Raw genomic sequence first — 14,982 nt, 5'->3', positions numbered from 1 at the left:
GTCTTCTAGCCTGAAAGGTGGAACGGCTCCCTTCCGGCGTGGGGAGCCTTCGAGGGGCAGGGCGAGGGCTGGGACGTTCGGAGAGTCTGATGGTATTGTCCGGGGAGGGGGCGGAGGGATGGGGGGAGCGACCTGGCGACAAGGCAAAAAGTAGAGGGTGCAGAGGGTAGGTCCCTATTCCAGGAGGCAGAGGAGGAGGAGGAGGCGGTTGTCTGGCTTCCTGGATAAGTCAGACCTGGAATGGTGGGGAGAGGTCAGGCGAGGATCTTCAGTCAGCAGAGCCCACCTGGGGTAAAAACATGGAGCTCAGACAGGCGTGCAGGGCCCGGAAAGGCACCATTGCACCAGCTTGTCGCAGGGTGCACCAGCGACTGCTTTTCCTTGTTCCTCCGGTTAGCCGCATTCCTCTCCCTGAACCAGCATTTTGACAACACGTCCTTAGGGTGAGTGTTTACCTCTTGTGTTCTTTGATCTACAAAAGACATCTGTGAGCATAAAAAAAAAAAAAAAAAATTATTTTTTTTTTACAAGCCCAGTGGTACCATGTACTTGTCCAACACATCCTGTCTGCTGAGATGCCCCTGAAGCAGGCTGATAGCATGCGGTATTTATTTATTTATTTATTTATTTATTTGAGACGGAGTCTCGCTCTGTTGCCCAGGCTGGAGTGCCAGTGGTGTGATCTCGGCTCACTGTAACTTCTGCCTTCGAGGTGCAAGCGATTCTCCTACCTCAGTCCCCCCATGTAGCTGGGACTGGAGGCTTACGCCACCACGCTGGGCTAATTTTTGTACTTTTTTTTTTTTTTGTACAGACAGGGTCTCACTGCGTCGCTCAGGTTGGACTCGAATTTCTAGCCTCAAGTGATCCACCCACCTCCGCCTCCCAAAGTGCTGGGATTACAGGCGTGAGCCACCGAGCCCAGCAGGCATGCAGTTTTTTGAAGGCAATGCATGGAAAAAGTATAATTGAGAAGTGTCTGCTCTTTAGGTTCAGAAGTCCTGCCCTACATCTAGCACTCTGTCAGGGGTCTTTCAGGAGGAAGGAAGGACTAAGCCTAAGAAATAAGTTGCTTCCCCTGCATGGAGCCTGGACCATCTTAGCTCCTCCAAAGAAACACAACGTCTGGGAATTCCTCACCACCTGCCTCCCATGCCTAGGGTGGCTTCCACAGAGTTGAGAGTCAGACAGAGTTGAGAGTCAGGAAACACTGGTTCATAAATGGGAATTCATTCCTTCTCTAGCTTTCGTTTTCAGTGTGTGTTGACATAGTTCCAGGGAATAGTCAAATAATACCCTTAGGTAGCCTCTTTCTGGGCATGCCCCAAATCCACTGATTAAATTACAAAACAAAACAGAAAACAACTGTCTCTTGAACACGTCTTTACCTCTGTTAATGATGTTGCCACCCATCTCATCAGCTAAACTAGAAACTCAAGCCATCGTTGCCTTCTGCCTCTCTTTCATGTCTTCGTCACAGTCAACCGGTTGCCAAGTTTAGATCCTGATGCCTAAGAATCTCTGGGCCCAACGTGCTCTTCTCTCCACCTCTCTCACTGCAGTTGCATAGATATGTCTTAGATTTTGACAACTTCTTCCTCCACCAACTCCTTCTCATTCATCCCTTCCAGGCCATCACTGAAACTTAGAGGGGTGCCATCATCCTCACACCCAAGGCTGAAGTTTTCCATGGGTGGCCGGTGCCATGCCCTGTGCTTCCCAGCCTGCCTGTCCCTGGGATCTTCCTTTTGGTGATAGGACTGGCTCGTCAAGATCAGGTAGCACATCCCTGATTTTTGTTGTCGGTTCATGCCACTGTTTTGACAAAGTTCTCCTCAGTCTCCATTGTATAGTATTTCCTTACCTCCGTGCCCATTGCTAATGTGGGCTTTTTCCTGCATTGTGGACAATCACTCACCTTCTTTTTATGCCATCATAGCTTCTTGACACCTGGAGTATAGCACAGAGCTTGGCATACACTAGGTGTTCAATGGAATGAATGAATGTGTGCATGACTGAGGTTGAATTCTATTAAGAAATGTCTAGATTTGGCCAGGCACAGTGGCTCACGCCTGTAATCCCAGCACTTTGGGAGGCCAAGGTGGGAGGATTGCTTGAGTCCAGGAGTTTGAGACCAGCCTAGGCAACATGGCAAAGCTCTATCTCTACAAAAAAAAAAAAAAAAAATAGCCAGGCATGGCGGCATATGCCTGTAGTTCCAGCTACATACTGGGGGCTGACAAGGGAGAATTGCTTGAGCCTGAGAGGCAGAGTTTGCAGTGAGCCAAGTTCACACCATCGCATTCCAGTCAGGGTGACAGAGTAAGACCCTGCCTTAAAAAAAAAAAAAAAAAAAAAAAAAGTCCGAATTTCCCTGCAGTAAGGAAATCTGTTTATACTACCTTATCCAGGGGGATTATTATTGGCACATTTAATAGATAGTATCTATTAATACCTCTAAATACTTGTGCTACCTGTACAGTCTGCACCCCAAAAGTGGTTTATCGAAGTCTAGTTAAAGGCGTAGGTTTACGGAAATGAGATGGTTAACTCAAACATAGCGGTTTTAATTCCTTACAAGTGTGAAGTAAATAAAATGCCAAGTCAACTAATTAAATTCTGCTTTGAAAATTTCATGCATGGGATGAGGGGGAGTAAGCAGTGGAAAGAGACGGCTGAATGGGTGCAGGGTTTTAGCTTGGGGTGACAGAAATATTTCGGAACTACATGTTGGTGATGGTTGCACAACATTGAGGATGTACAAAATGCCATTACATTGTTACTTTAGCATGGTTTACTTTATGATGTGAATTTCATCTCAATAAATTATTTTTTAATAACACACATACTAATAAAAATAAATGCCTAGACTAGAAAAGTCCCAGGGCATAACTTGCACAATAAATCCACAAATAAAGCATTATGGAATCTCGTCATTCCGTCCTTTCTTAAAATAAAATGCATATTTTGCTGCATTTAGTCTTTTTTTGTTTTGATGTTTGTCCTGCTAATGTTGCCTGCTTGCTTGGTTATGTGTTCCTAGAGCAGGGACCATGTTTTATTAATTGTCGAATCCCTTGAAGTGCCAAGAGAGTTCCTTAAATACAGGAGGTTTGGAGTACATGTTGGCTAAATTAAATTCATCTGTTTGCTAATAATTCCACCATGTGGAGGATGAGGAGGGATGATCAAATGACGGGCAGGTCAGTCCTTGTAGCTACAGAATGTACTTCAAGCAAAAGAATGATACTGAGCTCAGTGATTAACAAAAGGTCAGAACCTTCCTAATCGCCAAATGCCATGGAACCTGATGGATTGCAGTTTGTTGCAGGATGCACCAGTGAAAGTGACTTTTACCAGCCACTGCTTTTCACTGTTCCTCTGGTTAGCAGCATTTCTCTTCCTGAGCCAGCATTTTGACAACGTGTCCTTATCATCAGCGTTTGCCTGTTTTGTCTTTGATCTACAAAAGACATCTGCGAGTATAAAAAAAAAAAAAAAAAAAAAAAAAGCTTTTTTTTTTGACAAGCCTAATGGTACCATTTCCTTGTGTAACCAATCCTGTTTGCTGAGATGCCCCTGAAGCAGGCTGGTGGCATGCCAGTTTTAAAAAGCGATGTGTGGAAAAGACATGATTGAGAAGTGCCTGCCCTTTAAATTCAACCCGCTAGACTGATGCATTCAGAAGGAAATCCAAACAGGTTTGCTAGTTCACTTCCCATTACCCAGCCCTGACCCTCCACAGAGGCCCTCTCTCCTCTAGAAATGTGGAGATGGGGAAACTTGCAGCCCAGGAGGCCCAGGAGGCCCTTACCATGGGGAAGCCACCATCCCTCTGCCTCCGCCATAAGATCTTCAAAATCCACTTTTCTTGCAAGGCTTTAACCAACAGCAGAGCCATAGGTGGTTAAGTCAGACAGATAGTAGAGCTCAAACCACCTCCTCCTACTACTCGCTATTTCTTGGCCAGAGGGCCTAGAACACACTATTCTCCCTTCCTAAAACTAGATTTCTCAGGGGTACAATAAGGGTAATTTTACCTCTTGGAGGTGTCGTAAAGACAGAATGCAATGCTGTATAGAGAGAACTGAACATACTACCTGCACCACATGTGTAGTTAATATTTATATAGAGGATCCGGTGAACCTACAGTCATTTTTTCAACTTTATTGCTGTGTCTTTCATCTTCCTATCCAGGTTTTACCCCAATGCAGTCTCTGGAGGTGCACTGGCTGTTTTGTGTATGAACTGCAGTTCCTGGCGATTCTGATTTCAATGTGAAAATCTAATATTCTAAAGGACTCTGTGGATCACTATGTAATTTTCTAAACAGGGGTTGTAAAAGTAACTTTCTTAGTCACATGCCTGCAAACCCCACTGCTTCCCAAACTCTGTAATCAGGAGAAGGGCTGACCTAGTGAATACCCTTGGATGACTGGAGGGAAAAAAAAATAGTCTACACAGGAAATCTCTACTTCAAACTCATGGGCTTGCATAGCTCAGAAATCCCGGGGGCAGACTAATAGCTAGTGGGGTTGTATCTTTATTTGAGCAGAAACAGACTTTCAGGAATTTTCCATGGGAACTTGCCCTCATCCGTCTAGGGTAAACCTTAAATGAAAATACGGGCTACTGGCCACCTCGATGAAAAGGAGGGGGTATTTTTGTTTTCCTTCTTATCCTCTTAGCACAGCCAGGAGGAATACCCTGTGCTGTTGCATGTACCAAAATGTTCCCAGATTTTCTCAACAGCATACTTTAAAATAGAACAGCAGCGTGGAAAATAAGTAAATAAATACAAAGAACGTGTCAGAGAAACCCTCTAGATCTCCTGAACACAGTTGAGTTATCTCTGCAAATTAGGCTGGAGAAAATTCTGCTTAGCATGGTGCACATCAGCCTACAGAGAAAACACGTCGTGGAGAAGTGAACTTGCCTGACCCAGCTTGGGCGGACGTGCTGATGGGGATATCTGGGCAAAATGAAAGCTGTTTATCTACTACTGTCTCTTACCGTGACCGGCAGCACCTAGAACAGACACAAGCTTCTCCGCTCTGGATCCCTAAAATTTCAACTGGTAGAAAACCAGCTGCAGAAGATGAGATCACAGAAGGCTGTCCCATTCCTCCCCAACCCAGACCACACAGGCCAGTGAATTGCAGACAGGGAAAGGCAAGGAAATGTCAGCAATTATTAATGAATCCCTTCAAAGACCTCAATCCTAGATGGGTAATTCAGCAGAAATCAAGACCTAGCTCACTTTTTTTTTTTTTTTTTTTTTTTTTTTTGAGACGGAGTCTCGCTGTGTCTCCCAGGCTGGAGTGCAGTGGCGTGATCTCGGCTCACTGCAAGCTCCGCCTCCCGGGTTCACGCCATTCTCCCGCCTCAGCCTCCCAAGTAGCTGAGACTACAGGCGCCCGCCACCACGCCCGGCTAGTTTTTTGTATTTTTAGTAGAGACGGGGTTTCACCATGTTGGCCAGGCTGGTCTCGAATTCCTGACCTCAGGTCATCCATCTGTCTTGCTCTCCCAAAGTGCTGGGATTACAGGCGTGAACCACCACACTCGGCCCATCTCACTTTTCAAAATAAAAATGGCACAGGGTCTCTTTTCCAACGTGAAACTCTTCATTTCAGAAAGATGTTCTATAAATGATGAACACTCACAATTCTGGAGTTCACACCAGGAGGGAGCCCTAATGAAAACTACGGACTTTGGGTGACTTCAATGTCTCCATGTGGATTCATCTGTTGTAACAGACGTCTCACCCTGCTGAGAGATATTGATCATGGAAGAGCGGGTGTGTGTGTAGGAAAGGGATATATAAAAATTTCTGTGCCTTCTGCTCAATTTTGCAGCTCAGACTGCTCTAAAAATAAAGTCTAGTTTTTAAAAGTCTATATTTAAAGAGTTGAGACTCTTTCTTTCCCGTGTTCTGTTTTGGCTTACGTTTTTGCTGATTCGTCTTCTTTCAGACAAGCTGCCTCTTGGAATACAAACCAAATGGCTTCTAGGGGATTCCACATGGAAGCTGCCCTAGAAGCTTGTGAGGAAGAAGGAAAGAATGTCACTGAAACTAGTCCGAGCACTAATGGCTGGTGGAGACCTTGCCCTCGAGTGGCATGGTCTAGAAATCTCCTAGGGCAGCGGTCCCTAATGTTTTTGGCACCGGGACCAATTTCATGGAAGACAGCTTTTCTGTGGAGCAGGATGGGGGTGGGACATATGGTTTTGGGATGGTTCAAGCACATTACATTTATTGTGCACTTTATTTATATTATTATTCCACTGTAATATACAATGAAATAATTCTACAACTCACTATCACGTAAAATCCATGGGAGCCCTGTGCTTGTTCTGCTGCAGCTAGACAGTCCCATCTGGGGGTGATGGGATAGACAGTGACAAATCATCAGGCATTAGATTCTCATAAGGAGCCTGCAACCTAGATCCTTCATACGTGCAGTTCACAATAGGGTTTCTGCTCCAGTAAGAATCTGATGCTGCTGCTGATCTGACAGGAGGTGGAGCTCAGGATGGGAAGCAGCTGTAAACACAGACGAAGCCTCGCTCACTGGCCTGCTGCTCGCCTCCTGCTGTGCAACCTGGTTTCTAACAGGCTGGTAGCAGTCTATGGCCTATGGGGTTGCAAACCCCTGTCCTATGACATTCTTCTTACATGTGGATGGATTCCAAGACCCATCTCACTTTTCGAAATAAAAATGGCAAATGGTCTCTCCTTCGGCATGAAACTATTAATTCAGAAAGATGTCCTATAAATAATGAACACTCAGAATTCTATAGGACACCGCGTGAAGTGCTTTCCGTTTTGGTAAGAAGTATCTTTCATGAATTAGAAGAAGCGGCCTTAGTTAACAGACCGAGGGGGACTCACGGAGCAAGCTTGAAGTTATTCTTAAAATACAGAAGAGGAAATTAGTTCTTATACACAGTGACCTTCACGTGTGCCTAATCATGAGATTGAAACATACTGAGATTTACTCGATTTTAAATACAGGTGTGTGTTGTAAGTGGACAAGCTTAGAGATTCACTAAAACTCAAACTAAATTCAAAGGAGCACTAATGTATTTTAAAGAAGTATCAAAACACTTTGGAACATGCACTTTAAAGATATAAATATAACTCTCTTATGAATAAAGTAAAAGAAATAACTCAAAGCCGTTAGAAAGCCTGGATGAGAAAATTCAGCTTGTAAATGTTGCCCTGAATACATTACAAAGAAAAAGGCAAAATAGTATTTAGCTTAAACAGAAACTGTGTGGTTTGGTAATTATTCTTAATTAACCTTCAAACGTGGGCACAATCTGTATGCATTTCCCAGGACTGCCACACAAACCGCCACTGAGTGTCTTAGGACAACAGAAATGTATGCTCTCCCAGTTCTGGAGGCCAGAAGACTGAGGTCAAGGTGTGGGCAGGGCTGCACCCTCTCTGGAGGCTCTAAGGGAGGATCCTTCCTCCCTCTCCCAGCTCCTGGGGGCTCCAGGCACTCCTGAGCTTGTGGCCGCATCACTCCAGTCTCTGCCTCTGTCTCCACGCGGCCTTCTCCTTTGTGTCTGCACCATCTCCTCTTCTGTCTCTTAGAAGGACACCTGTCATTGCATTTAGGGTCGATTCCAGGATGATCTCATCCCAAGATCCTTAACTAAATATTTTTACATCCTCTTTCCCAGAGCCTATGAAAATGTTACCTTGTATGTCAATAGGGGAATCAAAGTTGGAGGGAAAATGAAGTTTGCTCATCAGCTGATCCTAAAATGAGGAGATTATTCTGGGTTATCCAAGTGGACCCCATGTAATTGCAAGGGCTCTTAAAAGTAGAAGAGGGAGGCAGAAATGGAGGTTAGAATGATGAGATGTGAAACGGTCTCTGCTGGTTGTTGCTGGTTTTGAAGATGAAGGAAGAAACCACATTCCAAGGAATGCAGGCAGCCTCTAGGAGGTACAAACTGCAAGGAAATGGATTCTTTCCTGCATCCTCCAGAAGGAACCAACCTGGCTGACACTTTGATTTCAGCCCCAGGAGACTCATTTAGGACTTCTGATTTCTAGAACTGCACGTGAATAAATGTGCATTGTTTTCAACCAGTGTTTTTGGTATTTGTTTTAGCAGCCACAGGAAACTCATACAGAGCTCTTGCACAGGGTCTACCATCTCTCCTGATAATTGACACGTGATTTGTGAGCTGACTCCCTGGACAGGCATGTGGTTGCTGAAGGGAAAATTTGACACTTCTTAAATTACCAAATCCACTACTCCTCTGGTAAGGAACTAGAGGAAAGAACCAAGAACCAACACATGAAGGTAGGTTTTGCTTTGTTTTTATTATTATGTCATATTGTATTTTTATTATAAGGCAGAGTATTTTACCCATGGGTTTTTATTTTGAAAATTATTAGACATGATTGATTATTAATATTATCTTATCTGATAATATAATTATTAATGTTTTATCTAATAATATTATAATATCTTATCTAATGACATTAGATAAGACTAAATTATTATAAGATAATTGTTTATGATCAGTCTTTCCTCATTTATTTCTCAGGCATAATCATTGTAAAGATAGGCATAAGTATGAGTGTTATTCTTTCATTATTTAAAATATTTTAAATGGCACACATCTATATGTATTAATAAATGATTTGCTATATATAAAAATTCTGAGAAATTAAAAGAAATTCCTAAAGGCTACTTTGTGTTTAAGACTGGAAGAAGAGAGAGGCGATAGACAAAAAGGCTTAGTACTGAATTTTTTTTCCTTTTTTTTTACTCTAAGCATTTTTGGTTTTATACCCAAAAGGGGGATTTGTCTGATTTAGAAAGAATGTCTTCTGATTTTTATGTTTAAAAGGACCACTGAATGTTTTATTGCCTTGACGTTTAAACTTAAAGCCATTAAGGAATATGAGGTTAACCTAGTTAAACTCCTAAAAGACCAAGGCGCATTGTGCTTTTCATCTCCTGGTTTTTCTTTTTTTTTTTCTTTTACTCTGAAATAATCTTTTTTAGGGGGAGATTGAGTCTTGCTCTATTGCCCAGGCTGGAGTGCAGTGGCGTGATCTCAGCTCACTGCAACTTCCACCTCCCGAGTTCAAGCTATTCTCCTGCCTCAGCCTCCCAAGCAGTTGGGACTATACGCATGCACCACCACGCCCGGCTAATTTTTGTATTTTTAGTAGAGACGGGGTTTCATCATATGGGTCAGGCTGGTCTTGAACTCCTGACCTCGTGATCTGCCCGCCTCGGCCTCCCAAAGTGCTAGGATTACAGGCGTGAGTGACCGCACCTGGCCGAAATAATCTTTTAAAAAGAAATACTACTCGTTTAAATAAAATGTGTCTGAAGTTTAGTAATTCCATGAGTTTCACTTTCTATTTTGGGGTAAAACTCATATAACATAAAATGGACTATTTTAACCATTTCGAAGTATGATTCAGTGGCATTTAGTGCAGTGGTCCCCAACCTTTTTGGCACCAGGGACTGGTTTAGTGGAAGACAATTGTTCCAAGGACGGTAGTGGTGGGGTTGAGGAGGTTGGTTCCAGGATAATTCGAGTATGTTACATTTATTGTGCACTTTATTTCTATTATTATTCCATTGTAATATATAAGGAAATAATTCTACAACTCACCATAATGTGGAATAGGTGGGAGCACTGAGCTTGTTTTCCTACAAGACAGTCCCATCCGGGGGTGATGGGAGACAGTGACAGATCATCAGGCCTTAGATTCTCATAAGGAGCATGCAACCTAGATCCCTCACATGCTCAGTTCACAGTAGGGTTTGCTCTCCTATGAGAATCTAATACCACCACTGATCTGACAGGAGGTGGAGCTCAGGTGGTAATGTGAGCCATGGGGAGCAGCTGTAAATAGGCATGAAGCTTTGCTCACTCACCTGCCTCTCACCTCCTGCTGTGTGGCCTGGTTCCTAATAAGCCATGGACAGGAGTCAGTCCATGGCCTAGGGGTTAGAAACCCCTGCTATAGTGCATTCACAATATTATGCAATTATCATCACTATCTAGTTCCTAAACATTTTAAACATCCCAAAAGGAAACCCTATGTCCATTAAGCAGTCACTCTCCATTCTCCTTTTCTCCTAGTCCCTGGAAACCAATTATTTTATGTTTTCTGTCCATAGATTTAGCTATTCTTGAAATTTAATGTAAATGGAATGATATAATATGTGGTCTTTTGTGACTGGCTTCTTTTACTGAGCATGGTGTTTTCAAGGTTCACACATATAGTAGCCTGTATTAGACCTTCATTCCATTTCATGAATGAATCATATTAGACTGTAGGAATTGAACATATTGAACATATTTTGTTTATTTCTTGATCATTGGATGGATAGGTAAAATTATATGTCACGCTTTTTTTTTTTTTTATTTGAGACAGAGTTTCACTGTCACCCAGGCTGGAGTGCAGTGGCACCATCTTGGCTCACTGCAACCTCTACCTCCCAGGCTCAAGCGATTCTCCTGCCTTAGCCTCCTGAGTAGCTGGGACTACAGGCACGTGCCACCACTTCCGGCTAATTTTTTGTATTTTTAGTAGAGACGGGGTTTCACCATGTTGGCCAGGCTGGTCTTAACTCACAACCTCAAGTGATCCCTCTGTCTCAGCCTCCCAAAGTGCTGGGATTACAGGCATGAGCCACCATACCCAGCCTATAATGTTTTTTAGTAAAGAACCAAATATGTTAGCATCCATTTTCAATCTAGTGAAATAGGCACAGAATCTGCACATCATGAAATGAGCACCCATGGATATGATGCACAGAACATCTGAAAGCCACTGTGAAACCACACTTCCCATGTTTCTCCAGGAGCGTTATAATAGAACCCTTAATATAAACAATATTTGCACAGCAAGCACAGACTTCTTATTTACGAACTCTCAGCATACTCTATTTTTTTCTTAACAGGTAAACTTATCTATCCATCCTCCATGTATCCATCTATATTTCTATCAATCTATAAATTGTCTTATATATATATCTATGTATCTGATCTCTATCAGTTGTCTAATTTATCACCTACTGATTGTTTCTCCTCTATCACAGGGGTCCCCAACCCCCAGGCCATGGACTGGTACCAGTCGGTGGCCTGATAGGAACTGGCACACACAGCAGGAAGTGAGCAGCAGGTGAGAGAGTGAAGCTGCATCTGTATTGACAGTTGCTCCCCATCGCTTGCATTACTGCTTGAACTCCACTTCCTGTCAGATTAGCGGCCGCATTAGATTCTCACAGGAGCAAGAACCCTATTGTGAACTGTGCATGTGAGGGATCTAGAGTTTGCCACATGCTCCTTATGAGAATCTAATGCCTGATGATCAGTCACTGTCTCCCACCACCCCCAGATGGGACCATCTAGTTGCAGGAAAGCAAGCTCAGGGCTCCACTGATTCTACATGATGGTGAGTTGTAGAATTATTTCATTATATATTATAATGTAATCACAATACAAATAAAGTATACAATAAATGCAATGCCCTTGAGTCATCCTAAAACCACCTCTCCATCAAGTCCATGGAAAAATTGTCTTCCATAAGACCGGTTCCTCATGCCAAAAAGGTTGAGGACTGCTGGTCTATCCATCATCTATCATCTCTATGGTCTATCTTTCTATCTATTTTCTATCTGTCTTTATATCCACCTACCCATACTTGAGATAAGTTTGAACATTCATTTTTTATTAATTTCATAAAAAATAGCCTTCTTCAAAGGTTAGCTAGAATCATGTGTGATTATTTTTTTCTTCAATAGAATAAAATGCAGTTGTAATAAAATACAGTCTAAATTCTTTAGAAAGTGACTTTATTGTAATACTTTCATTTACTTTTTTTCTCTTGGCAAATGTGTGAGACTTTCCTAAAACACTATATAAACTTTTTGCATGTATGTATGTCTGGTTTTTGTTATTGTTGTTGTTTGTGCTACAGTGTGGGTAATCAAATAACAAAAATATTTGTTTTATTCTCATCATCCAGGCTTTATATAATTCTTGGGACTTAATTGATGAGTGATGTATCGGAGGTGTCTAAAAAAAAGGGTGATTTCTAGTTCTTTCTTTTAGTCAATCCTTCAAAGTCCGTACATTCTTCTGTTTCCTAAGGGGTCAGGGTGTTAAGAAAAATAAAAAACTTGACTTGAAAATGCTTGTACAATTTAAATACTGTGTTTGTTTGGCAGAAATAGTGTTTTAACAAGAGTACCATTTGTTTCTGCCTCACTGATAAGAATTCTGGAGATGGAAAACCCAAGGCTGGAGTTCTGGGATACCAGCACCCTCTTCCCTTAGCATGTGAACTCCCACATTTAACAAAAGCTGTTGCCCAGGCGTGGTGGCTCCCACCTGTCATCCCAGCACTTCAGGAGGCCAATGCAGGCAGATCACTTGAGGTCAGGAGTTCAAGACCAGCCTGGCCAACATGGCGAAATTCCATGTCTACTAAAAATACAAAAATTAACCAGGCATGGTGGCACACGCCTGTAATCCCAGCTACTCAGGAGGCTGAGGCGGGAGAATTGCTTGAACCCAGGAGGCGGAGGTTGCAGTGAGCCTAGGTCGTGCCTCCAGCCTGGACAGAGCCAGACTCCACCTCAAAAAAAAAAAAAAAAAAAAAAGACAAAAGCTGCTGACTCTTCAGCCACCCCATCTGTATTCCAGACATAAATCAGGAGAACAGGAGGAAGGAAGAAAAGCAAACAAAACAAGACCCCCTCCAGGAGCTCCCAGCACCACTGAACTTTCACAGCGTCAACTGGAAGAGTGTTTAGAAAAGAATAAATTTTTCTGTTGAGCATATTGCATAGTGTGTGGGTATGTGAGTGGTTCTCCCTATAGCTGCTGTAACCAATTGCCACGCATTTAGTGGATTATAACAAGACAAATGTATTATCTTATAGTTCTGGAGCTCAGAAGTCTAAAATTAAGGTGCTGGCAGGACTGTGTTCCTTCTGGAGGCTCTTGTGGGGAAATTAGTGGTCCCTTTCTGTATGTTCAAAGCCAGCTGCCTAGTGTCTTCCAGTCTTTCTCTTTCTGACCCTCCTCGCTCCCTCTTCTACGGACCCTGTGATTACATCAGGGTGCCCCTGGACAACCCAGGCTCATCTCCCCATCTCAGGACGTTTCACTTAATTATAAGGTTGCTGCAAAAGTAATTGCGGTTTTTGCCATTATCTTTGCACCAACCTCATACATCTGCAAAGTCGTTTTTGCCAGACAAAGTAACATATTCATGGGTTCCAGGGATTAGGATGTGGACATCTTTGGGCACCTGTATGCAGCATGGTACACTCAGTAAAGAAGTAAGGGAAAATGACTATCACGTAGGAATCTGACTATCTCAACCACCGCGAAATGGGGAAAGTTCCCCCATCTCCCTCACAGGGCGTGCAATGGGGGTGCGGCTCACTTCTTCAGTGCCCCGCTGCGCAAACCGCTTGGAGGTGCAGGCAGCTGGGGAGGTTGCGGGGCTCCTGCCCTCGGCAGCATCTGCGGGTGAATGTTTACAGCTCCTGAAGCCCCAGTGGGCATGTGTTACAGGGTGCTCTTTTAGCTTAGCCGTTCATAGGCAGCTTGTGTTACTCAGCTCAGTTAGACCCCCTGCCTTATCACAAGGACAGAGGGCTTTCTGTACCCCGGGTTCCTGTCTTTGTGTACCAGAAGCATCAGATCCACACGTGGGCTTGGAGAATGAGTGCAAGGTTTTATTGAGTAGAAGTAGCTCTCAGCAGATGCGGGAGCCAGAAGGGAGATGGTTTTCGCCCGGAGTTGCCGGCCGCTCAGCAGCCCCGGCTTTCCTCTGACCTTCCCCGTGAAACTCCGTGTGGTTCTGCCGGTCAATGGCCTGCCGGCCTGCCGGCGTCTGCCAGTGCACTCTTCCGCTGACGTGCTCCCCTCGAGGTCTGGCTGCTATATCTTCTTCCGCTGATGTGTTCCTCTCAATGTCCAGGCCCTTGCGTGTCTGCCTGCTACGGTCTCGAGGTTTTTATAAGCACAGATTGGGAGTATAGCAGGCCAGAGTGCTCTTGGGAAATGCAACATTTGGGCAGGAAAACAGGAGTGCCTGTCCTCACTTAGGTCCATGGGCACAGGCCCACAGGTGGAGCCCTAGCCAGGGACCACACCTTCTTCTACGCAGCACTTCCCTGCCCCCCTTCCATATGAACAGTGCTGTAAATGACAAAGTAGATGATTGATTTTTATGTAGATTCATGGAGCCACAAGTACACTCAGCCTAGACCTATCTGTAACCTCTGTATGCATACCAAATTTTCTGGTGGATCCTTAACATGTAAGCACTTTTTGTTGGCTTGTTTTTGAGACAGAGTCTTGCTCTGTTGCCCAGGCTGGAGTGCAGTGGCATGATGTCGGCTCACAGCAACCTCCGCCTCCCAGGTTCAAGTGGTTCTTCTGCCTCAGGCTCCCAAGTACCTGGGATTACAGGCGTGCACCACCACACCTGGCTATGGGGTTTTGCCATGTTGACCAGGCTGGTCTTGAACTCCTGACCTCAAGTGATCCGCCTGCCTCAGCCTCCCAAAGTGCTGGGATTACAGGTGTGAGCCACCCCGCCTGGCCTCATGTGAGCGTTTTAATTGCCACTAAAAGATATGATGGGCTGTGATTTTGTTTCATGGTAAAGTGAGCCACACAGCAAAGTACATTCAAACACCCTTTAGCAAGCTATTCACATATCGTGAGATTTCATCCTACACCACTCAGAATGGCTATTACTAAAAAAAAAAAGAAAGAAAAAAACAGATGTTGGTGAAGATGCAGAGAAAATGGAACACTTATACACTGTTCATGGGAATGTAGATTAGTGCAATCTCTATGAAAAAGGGTGTGGAGATTTCTCAAAGAACCAAAAATAGAACTATCATTCAATCCAGCAACCCACTACTGGAAATCTACCCAAAGGAAAAGAAAAAAAGAAAT

General features: G+C 43.7%; 1 long non-coding RNA gene across 3 annotated transcripts; it reads left to right on the top strand.

Annotated features, from left to right (window-relative positions):
- The first annotated feature begins 17 nt into the window (after positions 1-17).
- On the top strand, positions 18-12,843 carry LOC105478072 (uncharacterized). 3 transcript variants are annotated; one of them, XR_985140.2, is made up of 4 exons: positions 18-443; positions 1,632-1,778; positions 8,133-8,327; positions 12,706-12,843. It is a non-coding gene; the product is annotated as an uncharacterized lncRNA (long non-coding RNA). The 3 variants fall into 3 exon arrangements; XR_985139.2 differs by lacking the exon at positions 12,706-12,843 and adding an exon at positions 11,097-12,685; XR_985138.2 differs by lacking the exon at positions 12,706-12,843 and adding an exon at positions 12,228-12,683.
- The last annotated feature ends 2,139 nt before the right edge of the window (positions 12,844-14,982 follow it).

The sequence above is a fragment of the Macaca nemestrina genome, chromosome X, assembly GCF_043159975.1.
Source record: "Macaca nemestrina isolate mMacNem1 chromosome X, mMacNem.hap1, whole genome shotgun sequence".
Classification (NCBI taxonomy): Eukaryota; Metazoa; Chordata; class Mammalia; order Primates; family Cercopithecidae; genus Macaca; species Macaca nemestrina.
The sequence above is the reverse complement of the archived record's forward strand: the minus strand, read 5'-3'. Positions and strand labels throughout refer to the sequence as shown.